Genomic DNA, 11,339 nt, shown 5'->3' with positions numbered 1-11,339 from the left:
CAGCATCCCATCTGATCCCCCACGCCTGCCAAGAGTAACCCCTGAGCACCTCCAGGTATGGCCCAGAAACAACAACAACAACAACAAAAAGAAGGTTATATTTAGAAAACAAAGTTGAAGGGAACATTCTGAAAAGAGAGGCAGAGAGAGCACTTAATTGAGAATCTAAATATGAATATCTTTTAGAGGCTTCCCTTGTCTGTGTCCTGAGAGGGACTTGGCTGCCCAATTGGCCTCAGTGCTAACACAAAGGAATATTCTTTCTTTTTTTTTTTTTTTTTTTTTTTTTTTTTTTTTTTTTTTTTGGTTTTTGGGCCACACCCGGTAACGCTCAGGGGTTACTCCTGGCTATGCGCTCAGAAGTCGCTCCTGGCTTGGGGGACCATATGGGACGCCGGGGGATCGAACCGCGGTCCGTCTCCTAGGCTAGCGCAGGTAAGGCAGGCACCTTACCTCCAGCGCCACCGCCCGGCCCCGGAATATTCTTTCTTGATCCTGACTTTTTTTTTATATAACACCCGGCACTACTTGTATTTACTTGATACCATTTTGTGTCTATCATGTGCCTCTTCCACCAAATATTAAAGACTGGAACAAACAAAAATTAATATAATAAAATAAAGACTGAAACAAACAACAGGATGCCCTGTGCCCACGTAGTTTTCCTGAACTACCTGAAGATGAAGCATTCCCAGTGGCTAGATAATAAATGACAGTAGCAGTCATGTGCACTATAAATACTTCTGGTGATGCTTGTGATAGATAGCTGGTCAGGTTTCCTGACTCTGAAATAAAATGAAATGCTTCCAATAATGTGTCCCAGAAATTTCCCTGGATCTTTTGCCCATGGGTATCCACAAACATTCTGTTGCAATGGAAGGGCACTCGTTCTGCAGGGCACAGAGAGGCATGGCGGTTCAGACTCTGGAGTTGGCACTGCTACCAGAATAGCTGTTTTCTTTCAGCTTTATTAACTTTTAAGTCTTTTCCTGTTTTCCTATCCTGACCAAACCCTCTTGCTTCTTGGCAGGCACTTGGATCTCCGTTTGGGATCTGATTTCTAAATGATGATGAAAATAGATATGGGACTTCAACAAAAAAGATCTCCAAATACCAACACATTTTAAACTGGTCCAAAGAAATTGTGCTGTGTGGAAGAAACCAGGATGAGGATGTGTCCTGTGGGACTCTTGTCTTCATCTATGATGAAGATTGGGGCACAGGATTCCAGGCACTATAAGAGGTCTGGGGAGTAGTTTGCTGCTGACATTGGTCTTTGGGTTTGGGAAGGAGTAGACAGAATAAAGAGCAAAGTGGCTTCTGGGTCATGTTCTCACTCATATGTGGTCATTTCACCAGTCTATGTTTTCACAAGTTTGGTTTCTACCCAAGGCAATTGAGGGCCAGAAAAGTTAGGTTGGATGTCTTCAAGGTCATACCCTTTGATAGAGTGGGAAGATGCATGACTCTGGGCCCTGTCACTTCTCCAAGTGTCCCAGCCTTCCACACTGAGTCACATTCATTCAAATTGTTTTTCCAAGAGGAGAGTATTCCTAATGAAGGGCTCTCTGAGCTCACTAATGAAAGAAGCTTTCTGTGCTTCCTTCTGAATTGTAAAAAAAAAAAAAAAGTCCCTTCCCCCAGTGCTTGTCTGTCCTTAAAACTGTTAGGTTCCAAAACACCACACACAAACACACACACACACACACACACACACACACACACACACACACTGTACTCAACAAAGATTTTAAAGCAAAATAAAACAAAACAAAAATGACTAGTAAGTTCAAACCATTCATCAGTGACCCTTTTCTCCCCAATTACTCAGCATACCTGAATTTAAATTGCCTTCAGGGGGCTGCCAATTTTGTTTTGGAGGTAGAAGGGTGCTGAGAACAGTATTTGAAAAAGCAATTTGCTTTTTGCTTTGTGAAAAAAAAAATTACCCCCTGGCCTGAGTGAGTTCTTTCTGTGGTTTCTTTGGTGCAGGGTAGAGCCAACATCACATTTAGAGCGTGTAAAATGGGGTGTTTCCCTTACCCAGGAAGAGGAATGTGGGTACCATTGGCCAGGTCAAAACTCCCCTGTTTTTGAGAGTCTGTGAATCTTACTCCACATCCAGCAGAGAACCCAGTTTTCCCCACGGCCACAAACAGCACAGAGGCCAGTTGATCTATAATCTTAAATGTTTTCCTTATTGCTGCAAGCAAACACCCCAAGCTTTTAATAGACCAGTAACAACCTAACCCTTACACCTTGTCCTTGAGGCAGTCACAGAACTCCTTGCAGACCATGAAACACAGCCTTCCTCTACCTAAAGGAGCAGAAGCAGAGCTTTATACAAAGGCTGATGGTATATTGTGTCTGACATACCGCAGAGGTCACCAGCTCCAGCCAAACCCAGGAGTCTCAGCTCAGCTGAACCTGGGTGCCTGCCACCGTGCAGGCCACTTAGAGAGTGTCAGCCAATTTCTTCTGGTGAGATTACTGGGTTACTGTAGTGCTTTGGCACTAGCCCCCACCCACCCACAAGGTCGATGCAAGGGTGAATAAGGTTCTCTTCCAGCCCATAACCTGAGAGGCTAGGCTTGGGAAAAAAAGAGAAGACTATGAGCCACAGACTGCTTGAAGGGAAGCATTGTCAGAGCAATGGATTTTGTTTATTGAAGGACAAGGCTTTTAAGGACAAACTTTAGGCGGGAAACAGAATGTCAGTAATACAGCATAGGCATTACAGCAACAAGATGGTATGTAAAGACAACAGTCACAAGATACATGGCATCATTGATTTCGATGGTATACAAAGATAGTGGTTACAATGCCCATGGCATCATTAATCAGGAAGTATGTAAAGATAGCAGTTGCAATGCTATGGCACTATAAACCTAGACAGGTTGTTTGACCTGGATGACTTTCACCTTAGTTCATCCTACACTCATAACAGCAGGGACACAAGTCTCTAAACAGAGACTTTCTTTTATATTCAAGGCCAGCTTGCAGACATCTCCTTATTTCTTAGCCTCTTTCCCCACAGGTTTCAGATGCACATGAAGTACAGTAGGAATGATGAGCTGGTGCTTCACCCAATGACACTATGACATGTGACATGTTAAAACCTAACTAGCATCCCAGGACTTCTATTCTAGATCTTAACCCCTTCTCAAAATCTGCTCTCTGGAAAGAAAGATAAAGAAACCCATTTGTATCTAACTCTGCAAGGCTGATCATGCTAAATAGCATCCTGCCCAAATATACGTGTGTGTGTGTGTGTGTGTGTGTGTGTGTGTGTGTGTGTGTGTGTGTGTGTGTGTGTGTGTTTGGAAGCTACACCCAGTGGTGTTACAAGTTACTGTGGCAATGCTTAGAGGACCATGTGATGCAGTGAATCAAACTAGGGCTTCCTTCATGCAAAGCAGGAAGTCTACTAAGCTTTCTCCAATCCAATGCTGGTACTTTTAAGCCTTGAGCCACAGAACGAATCTGGAATTATAGTCATTAGCCTTTTATCAGTATGGAAATAGATTGAGTAAGGTACCAGCAGAATTTTCTCAAGACCTATTTTGCCATCCCCCCCCCAAAAAAAAACCAAAGCAAAACAAAAAGGAAAAAAATCTGTGAAGCCACTTGCCACTGGTTCATTGGCCAGCATTATCTTTGGTTTCATAACTGATTATCTCTGACCTGGGCTGGGTACCCCGAGGAGAGATCATATCTCAGCATTTTCTTTTCACAAATATATCTAGAAGGTGTCTTATACCAGGGGTGTGGACCACAAAAGTGACCAAATATATCAGTGAGCCAACCCCTTGCTTTGGAAAACTCCTGATATTATCAAAGGCGCATAGAAACACCATCATTGGGAAACCATTTGTTTTTTTGTTTGTTTTGTTTTGTTTTGTTTTGTTTTTGTTTTTGGGCCACACCCGGCGGCACTCAGGGGTTACTCCTGGCTATCTGCTCAGAAATAGCTCCTGGCAGGCACGGGGAACCATATGGGACACCGGGATTTGAACCAACCACCTTAGGTCCTGAATCGGCTGCTTGCAAGGCAAACGCCGCTGTGCTATCTTTCTGGGCCCTGGGAAACCATTTGAGCTCAAGCTTTAACATGCAGCATAGTGTGGGCTCCAGTGAAGCAGGGAGCATAGGAAATGAGTCTTCAAATGGGGCACATGAATATTTTCCCAAGGGCATGCCAGCAAAGGATTCCTTTACCATACTCTTCATCATCATGGCTTTTTTTCCCCCAAAAAAATGTTCAGAGACTGTAGAACCTTAACAATATTCATTCTTCCCACAAAAGAAAGACTACTCCTCATGCAGCCCAAAATTTATTAAGAACCATTTTTTCCAGAGGAGAAAAAAAAATGTCATCAGCTTCAAGGTGCTAATGGGAAAATTGGCCTTTTCTACTTCCTGTACATAATGTTAATGGTGGAGCTTTCCTACAATGGGATATGCTAAAATTTAGAATTTAGAATTTAGAATCAAACTACCCTCACCAAGGGTCAAAGTAAACATTCAAATGCATCAGGAGCTGACATGATGGGCCTCCTCAGGCAATATTCTGAGAAAAGAGTACCACCTTATAGCCATCCAGCCAAAAGTGCATACCTAAATCTAATCATGCAAAAAGATCAGACATCCCCAAATCCAAGGACATTTTATAAAATTACTAGTCTAAAATCTCCAAATAGTATCAAGTTCAAGAAAGACAAAGGCTGAAACAGAATCCAGATCTTTTTGTGGACTTGATCATCTTGGATAAGATTTTAGAAGATGTATGTGAAAACTGTCAAAATTTTAACATGGACTATGGATTAGAATGTAAGTATTTTGTAATATTAAATATTGTGATTTTGCAAGTCTTCCTGTGATTTATTCTCAGGAAATTTACCCTTGTGTTTAGGGCTAGCAGGCATAGAATTCCCTAATAATACATGATTCTGAACAAAACCAGTATGCAAATGTATATTAGTATTAAGATAACAAATCAAATAGGTCAAAATATAGTTAATTTGGTGAGCATTTGTAAAGGTTATATGTGAATTCAAAAATTGGGCTTTCCAACTTCTTTGTAAATTTGAAATTGTCCATAGGAAAAATTGCAAACAAATGTACATAAGGAAATCTGGACTTTTAAATTTTATTTTTTATTCTTTACATTTTCTTTAATGAAATGAAAAATTAAGCTTTGCAATGACAAATGTACAATGATAAATTAATGAAAGTGGAACACTTTTTATTGATTTTTAATTCACTGCTGGGGTTGAACTCAGGACCACACACATTGAAGATTACCATTGAAGCATACATAGATAGCATCAGCCCCAGTGCATAGCATTTTATATATATATATTTGGTTTTTGGGTCAAACCCGGCAGCTCTTAGGGGTTACTCCTGGCTCTATGCTCAGAAATCACTCCTGGCAGGCTCAGGAGACCATATGGGATGCCGGAATTCGAACCGGCATGCAAGGCAAATGCCTTACCTCCATGCTATCCAGCATTTTATATTTTTATTTACTTATTTGGTTTCAGGACCACATTCAGAATTCAACTATACTCAGAGCTTCTCCTGACAGGGCTTGGTGCACCATATGATCTACCAGGGTTTGAATTCACATTGACCATGAGCAAGGCATGCGTCCTACCCACAATTGTAGTACCATACTGGCTCCTGCAAACCATTTAATTAATTTTTTTTTTTTTTTTTTTTTTTTTTTTTTTTTTGGTTTTTGGGCCACACCCGTTTGACGCTCAGGGGTTACTCCTGGCTATGTGCTCAGAAATCGCCCCTGGCTTGGGTGGACCATATGGGACGCCGGGGGATCGAACCGCGGTCCTTCCTTGGCTAGCGCTTGCAAGGCAGACACCTTACCTCCAGCGCCACCTACCCGGCCCCACCATTTAATTAATTAATGCCAGAATTTAAACCACCTTCCTTCCTGGGATTGGCCATGTGCAATGCAAATGCCCTACTGCTATGCTATCTCTCCAGCCCCCTGCAAATGATTTTAAATAAAAACAAGATCCCTATTAGTAGGGATCTTGTTTTTATTTAAAATAGTAAGGATCTTATAGGGATTCTGTTTTTATTTAAAATAGTTTGCAGGGGGCTGGAGAGATAGCATGGAGGTAGTGCGTTTGCCTTGCATGCAGAAGGACGACGGTGGTTCGAATCCTGGTATCATATATGGTCCCCTAAACCTGCCAGGAGCGATTTCTGAGCATAGAGCCAGGAGTAACCCCTGAGCACTGCTGGGTATAACCCAAAAACAACAACAACAACAACAACAAAAATTTAGGGCCCGGAGAGATAGCACAGCGGCGTTTGCCTTGCAAGCAGCCGATCCAGGACCAAAGGTGGTTGGCTCGAATCCCAGTGTCCCATATGGTCCCCCGTGCCTGCCAGGAGCTATGTCTGAGCAGACAGCCAGGAGTAACCCCTGAGCAATGCCGGGTATGGCCCAAAAACCAAAAAAAAAAAAAAGTAAAGTAAAACTAAAAGATTTTATAAATCTATTGCAATTCACAGAAACTTTATTATAATTTTTTCATGGTCAGTATTTATCCAGTTCTTTCAGTCAAATTATGTCATAAACTATTTCTTCTAAATTATACTCATTTTCTATTTACTTTTTGTTGTTGGTTTGGCATCAAGAGTTGTGGCCATTTCATTTTTTTATTTTGCCCATGAAGCCAGCGCTCAAATTTAGGATTACACACACAATGCTTGACTCCAAGCCACATTCTTGACCTCGCTAACTAATTTTTCATTATAAAATATTTAGTGTCTTTCTTTGCATTAAGAATACACTTAGGAAAAAAAAGGGGGGGGCCGGAGAGATAACACAGCGGCATTTGCCTTGCAAGCAGCCGATCTAGGACCTAAGCTGGTTGGTTTGAATCCTGGCGTCCCATATGGTCCCCCATGCCTTCCAGGAGCTATTTCTGAGCAGATAGTTAGGAGTAATCCCTGAGTGGCGCCGGGTGTGCCCCCTCCCCCCCAAAAAAGAATACACTTATGAGGGCCAGAGAGATAGCATGGAGGTAAGGCATTTGCCTTACATGCAGAGGGTCAGCAGTTCAAATCCCGGCATCCCATATGATCCCCCGAGCCTGCCAGGAGTGATTTCTGAATGCAGAGCCAGGAGTAATCCCTGAGCATGGCCAGGTGTAACCCAAAAATCAAAAAAAAAAAAAAGAATACACTTATGGGTGCTCGATTCGGCAGAACGTATACTAAAATTGAAATGATACAGAGAAGGTATTAGCATGGCCCCTGCGCAAGAATGACACGCAAATTCGTGAAGTGTTTCATATTTAAAAAAAAAAATAATAATACACTTATGGAGGCCAGAGCAGTAGTGCAAGTGGTAAGGCATCTGCTTTGCCAGTCCTAGCCTAGAACGGACCTTGGTTAGATCCCCCGATGTTCCATATGGTCCCCCAAGCCAGGAGTGATTTCTGAGCACATAACCAGGAGTAACCTCTGAGTGTCACCGGGTGTGGCCCAAAAACAAACAAACAAACATTAAAGAATACATGTATGGGGGACATTTGCCTTGCACTCAACCGATCCAGGAAGAACAGTGGTCCGAATCCCAGCATCCCATATGGTCTCCTGTGCCTGCCAGGAGCAATTTCTGAGTGCAGAGACAGGAATAACCCCTGAACGCCAACGGATGTGACCCAAAAACCAAAAGCCAAAACAATAAAGAAAAGAAAAAAAAAAGAATACACTTATATAGGTTAATGATGAAAAATTATTGATACTATCAGGTTTTCTTTTGTTTGTTTTGCTTTTGATTTTTTTCTGGGCAGAGGCACATATAGCAGTGCCCAGGGCATACTCCTACTTTGCACTGAGAAATTAATCTTGGCAGAGCTCAGGGACCTTATAAGATGCCAGGAGTTGAACTCATGTTGACTAAATGCAAAGCAAGTACCCTACCTGCTGTACTCCACCCCCATTGTTTTTGTTTTTCTAACTTTGGTCCTTCTCTTTCCTTGCCAAAATTTGGGACTCTGCATTTAGGAAAAGCTAAAACAAGACTGAGGCTAGTAGTTTAGAGGGTGTGACCCCATCTCTCTCTCTCTTTGGGAGAAGCTGTCCTGTTGCATTCCGTAGCTAAAGTGGAACCTTAAGAACAATTTTGCGTCGACAAGGAACCCAGGCCCTATTTTAGAGGCCACCTTGACCTCCTTGCTCTTCATTACCAAACTTAAAGACACATCTCATAATGGTTGTTTTTTTTGTTTGTTTGTTTGTTTTTTGCCATTTTCTAGAATGTAACACATCTTGGTTGCCTGTTCATTAGTAGTATATATTTGATATTTTCCCTCATGAATATGTATGAGTTTCCTGAAGACTTGCTGGAATATGTATCAGCTGTTACATCACTGTACACTGCTGGGCATAAGAACCAGGCCCCCTGCAGCAGATCTGCAGCCTGTGCTGGTGGACATCCTTTCCAGCTGCCAATAAAACTTCGTGTGTGTGTGTGTGTGTGTGTGTGTGTGTGTGTGTGTGTGTGTGTTTTGTTTTTTTGGGTCACACCCAGTAGTGCTGGGGGTTACTCTCAGTTCTGCACGCAGAAATCGCTCCTGGCAAGCACGGGGGATCATATGGGATGCTGGGATTTGAACACCTCTGTCCTGAATGGGCTGCAAGCAAGGCAAAAGCCCTTTCTCTGTGCTATCTCTCTGGCCCCCAAAACTCTTTTTTCTATTCACTTACTTCTATGATTTTTCTGAAGAGACAGTATCTCATTTAAACAATTCTTTCAGGGTCCACAAGCAAAATTACTTGCGACTCACTAGAATGGGGCAGGGAAGTGTGACCCTGATCACGAGGGGGTGTAGACAGCATTGGGTAGACTTCTGGCAGACCAACTGGTTCTCACCCAAGAGGGACAGCTTGGTGGGCCAGAATCTAACCCTGGTTCCTACTTGTAGAATGAATTCCAGAAGACAACCTCTAATGGGGGTGTGGTGTATACAAAGCACTCCTAGAACTGAAAAATGGTCTGGTACTTGAAAGAGTCTTTGAGAAAGGGCTTTAGGAACTGAATTGGGCCACAAATTGGGTTGAATTAGTAGAGGAAGACTTAATGCCAGGTTCAATGTACTGGTGTACCTGGATTTTCTACAGTCTAAGGTCCCAGTTCTCATGGGTCTGAGATAGAAACTTTTGTTCTAAAGATTGGAGCTGGCTGGGGTTGAGATCAGGTAGGTACTTAGAGGCCTTAAAAAACTGAGTCCTAGGAAGAATCTGGAAGAAACAATCATCACGGTTATCACAGTAGGATATTCTCTTGGCTAGGTAGAATACCATTCAAAGTGAGAACAGCACATTTATGTGCTTAAAGTAGAAACAGGGGCTAGTATAAAGGGTAGGGCACCGGTCTTGCACACAGCTGATTCAGGTTCAATCCTAAGCACCCCATAGGGTCCCTCCAAATTTCTCTCAGAGGAATCCCTGACCAAAGAGCCAGTAGTTAGCTCAGAGCACAGTCAAGTGTGGACCGCAAACAAACAAACTAAAAGGTATGATAGTACTATGAGTAAAGCATTCACTGCATGCAACTGACCCAGGTTTGATCCCTTGCATTCCCTATTGCCCCTTGAAGCTGTCAGGAGTAATTCCTAAAAGCAGAGACAGGAGTTACCTCTGAGCATCACTAGGTATGGTCCAAAAACAGACAAACAAAAAGAAAGATGAGAGGAGAGTAGAAGAAGGGAAGGTAAAAGAGGAGAAGGGAAGGGGAAGGGAGGAGAAACGAGGAAGATGAAGAGAAGAAAAGAAGAAACAAGAGAAGAGAGGAGAACAGGGGAGAAGAAAAGAGAGGGAGAGCCCGGAGAGATAGCACAGCAGCGTTTGCCTTGCAAGCAGCCGATCCAGGACCAAAAGGTGGTTGGTTCGAATCTCGGTGTCCCATATGGTCCCCCGTGCCTGCCAGGAGCTATTTCTGAGCAGACAGCCAGGAGTAACCCCTGAGCACTGCTGGGTGTGACCCAAAAACTAAAAAAAAAAAAAAAAAAGAAAAGAAAAGAAAAGAGAGGGAAGGGAGAGGAGAATGGGGAGGGGAGGATAGGAGAGAAGAAAAGAGGTTCTTGTTGACTGAGGTGACCATAGAGCAGAATGTTGATTTCACAATAAGGAGCAGATGTGGAGGCCACATCCAGTGGTGCTCAGGGTTTACTTACTCCTGGCGCTGTGCTAAGGAGTCACTTCTAGCAGATTGCAGGGGATCACATGCAGTGCTGTGATTAAATCAAGCTTGTTCAGTTCAAGGCCAGCACCTTAGTCTCCTGTGCTATCTCTTTGGATCTAGAATGTTGATTTCTAAACACCAAGGTTCTTTCTAGAAAAGTAAGTCACCAAAGGTCCTTCCATCCTATAGGAATCCTTCATTCCCTTCTCCATCCTTTTCTAGAAAGCAGGTGACCAACTGTGTGGATTCTAGACACAGGGGGTTAGTTACAGTGGAGAATGCCTTCTTTCTGAATAATAATATACCCCTTGGTACCCCTGTAAAGTAGCTGCATTTAACCCTTTCTCCACCACTGAAGGTTGAGTTTATCTGCAAGTGAAAATCATCTGCATCTTTTTTCTTTTCTTTCTTTTTGAATTTTGGAGCAGCCTTTGCATTTATTTTCCCACTGTACATGCCCAGCAATAGCCTTCTGTCCACATACATGGCAAATTTTGGAACTATCCTGCAGAGCATATCATCTCTACCCACCCTTTTCTCTCTATATTTCCAATGCCTCTACTCTCCAGGGGGGGTTTCCCTCTTTTTTGGTATCTGAGCTATTCTTAATTCAGACATTACCTGGTATATCTCTATATCTTTAGAAATAGAAGATCTTAAACTTTTTTGGTGGGGGGCACACCCAGCAGCGTTCAGGGGTTACTCCTGGCTCTGTGCTCAGAAATTGCTCCTTGCTTGGGGGACTATATGGGATGCCAGGGATCAAACCCAGGTTCATCCTGGGTCGGCTGTGCACAAGGTAAACGGCCCACCACTGTGGTATCTCTGGCTCCCAATTTATACTTTAACAACACCCTCATGTGTTCCTGTGAGCCAGGGCTCAGGGATCCCTGGTTTAAGATAGGAATTCCCAGTATCTGGTGGCATAAATCCAGAGTAAAAATCCAGGTGTCTGGGCTCTTTAAGCACAAGATTCTTATACTGAAACAATCGGGGAATCTAAGTTAGGACTATGGAACCTCAAACCAATGTTCAGCCTAGAATGGAGCTTTAGGGTATTAGCCTTCAGGTTCTTTCCTTAAATGGAATTTATGGCATTTGGGGAGTGGAAAGAAGT

General features: G+C 42.9%; 1 non-coding gene across 1 annotated transcript; it reads left to right on the top strand.

The window, feature by feature from the left end:
* Positions 1-7,223: 7,223 nt before the first annotated feature.
* On the top strand, positions 7,224-7,332 carry LOC126007444 (U6 spliceosomal RNA). The gene has a single exon (XR_007495016.1). It is a non-coding gene; the product is annotated as a U6 spliceosomal RNA (small nuclear RNA).
* The last annotated feature ends 4,007 nt before the right edge of the window (positions 7,333-11,339 follow it).

The sequence above is a fragment of the Suncus etruscus genome, chromosome 4, assembly GCF_024139225.1.
Source record: "Suncus etruscus isolate mSunEtr1 chromosome 4, mSunEtr1.pri.cur, whole genome shotgun sequence".
Classification (NCBI taxonomy): domain Eukaryota; kingdom Metazoa; phylum Chordata; class Mammalia; order Eulipotyphla; family Soricidae; genus Suncus; species Suncus etruscus.
Note: the sequence above shows the minus strand (reverse complement) of the source record. Positions and strands in the feature narration are given on the sequence as shown.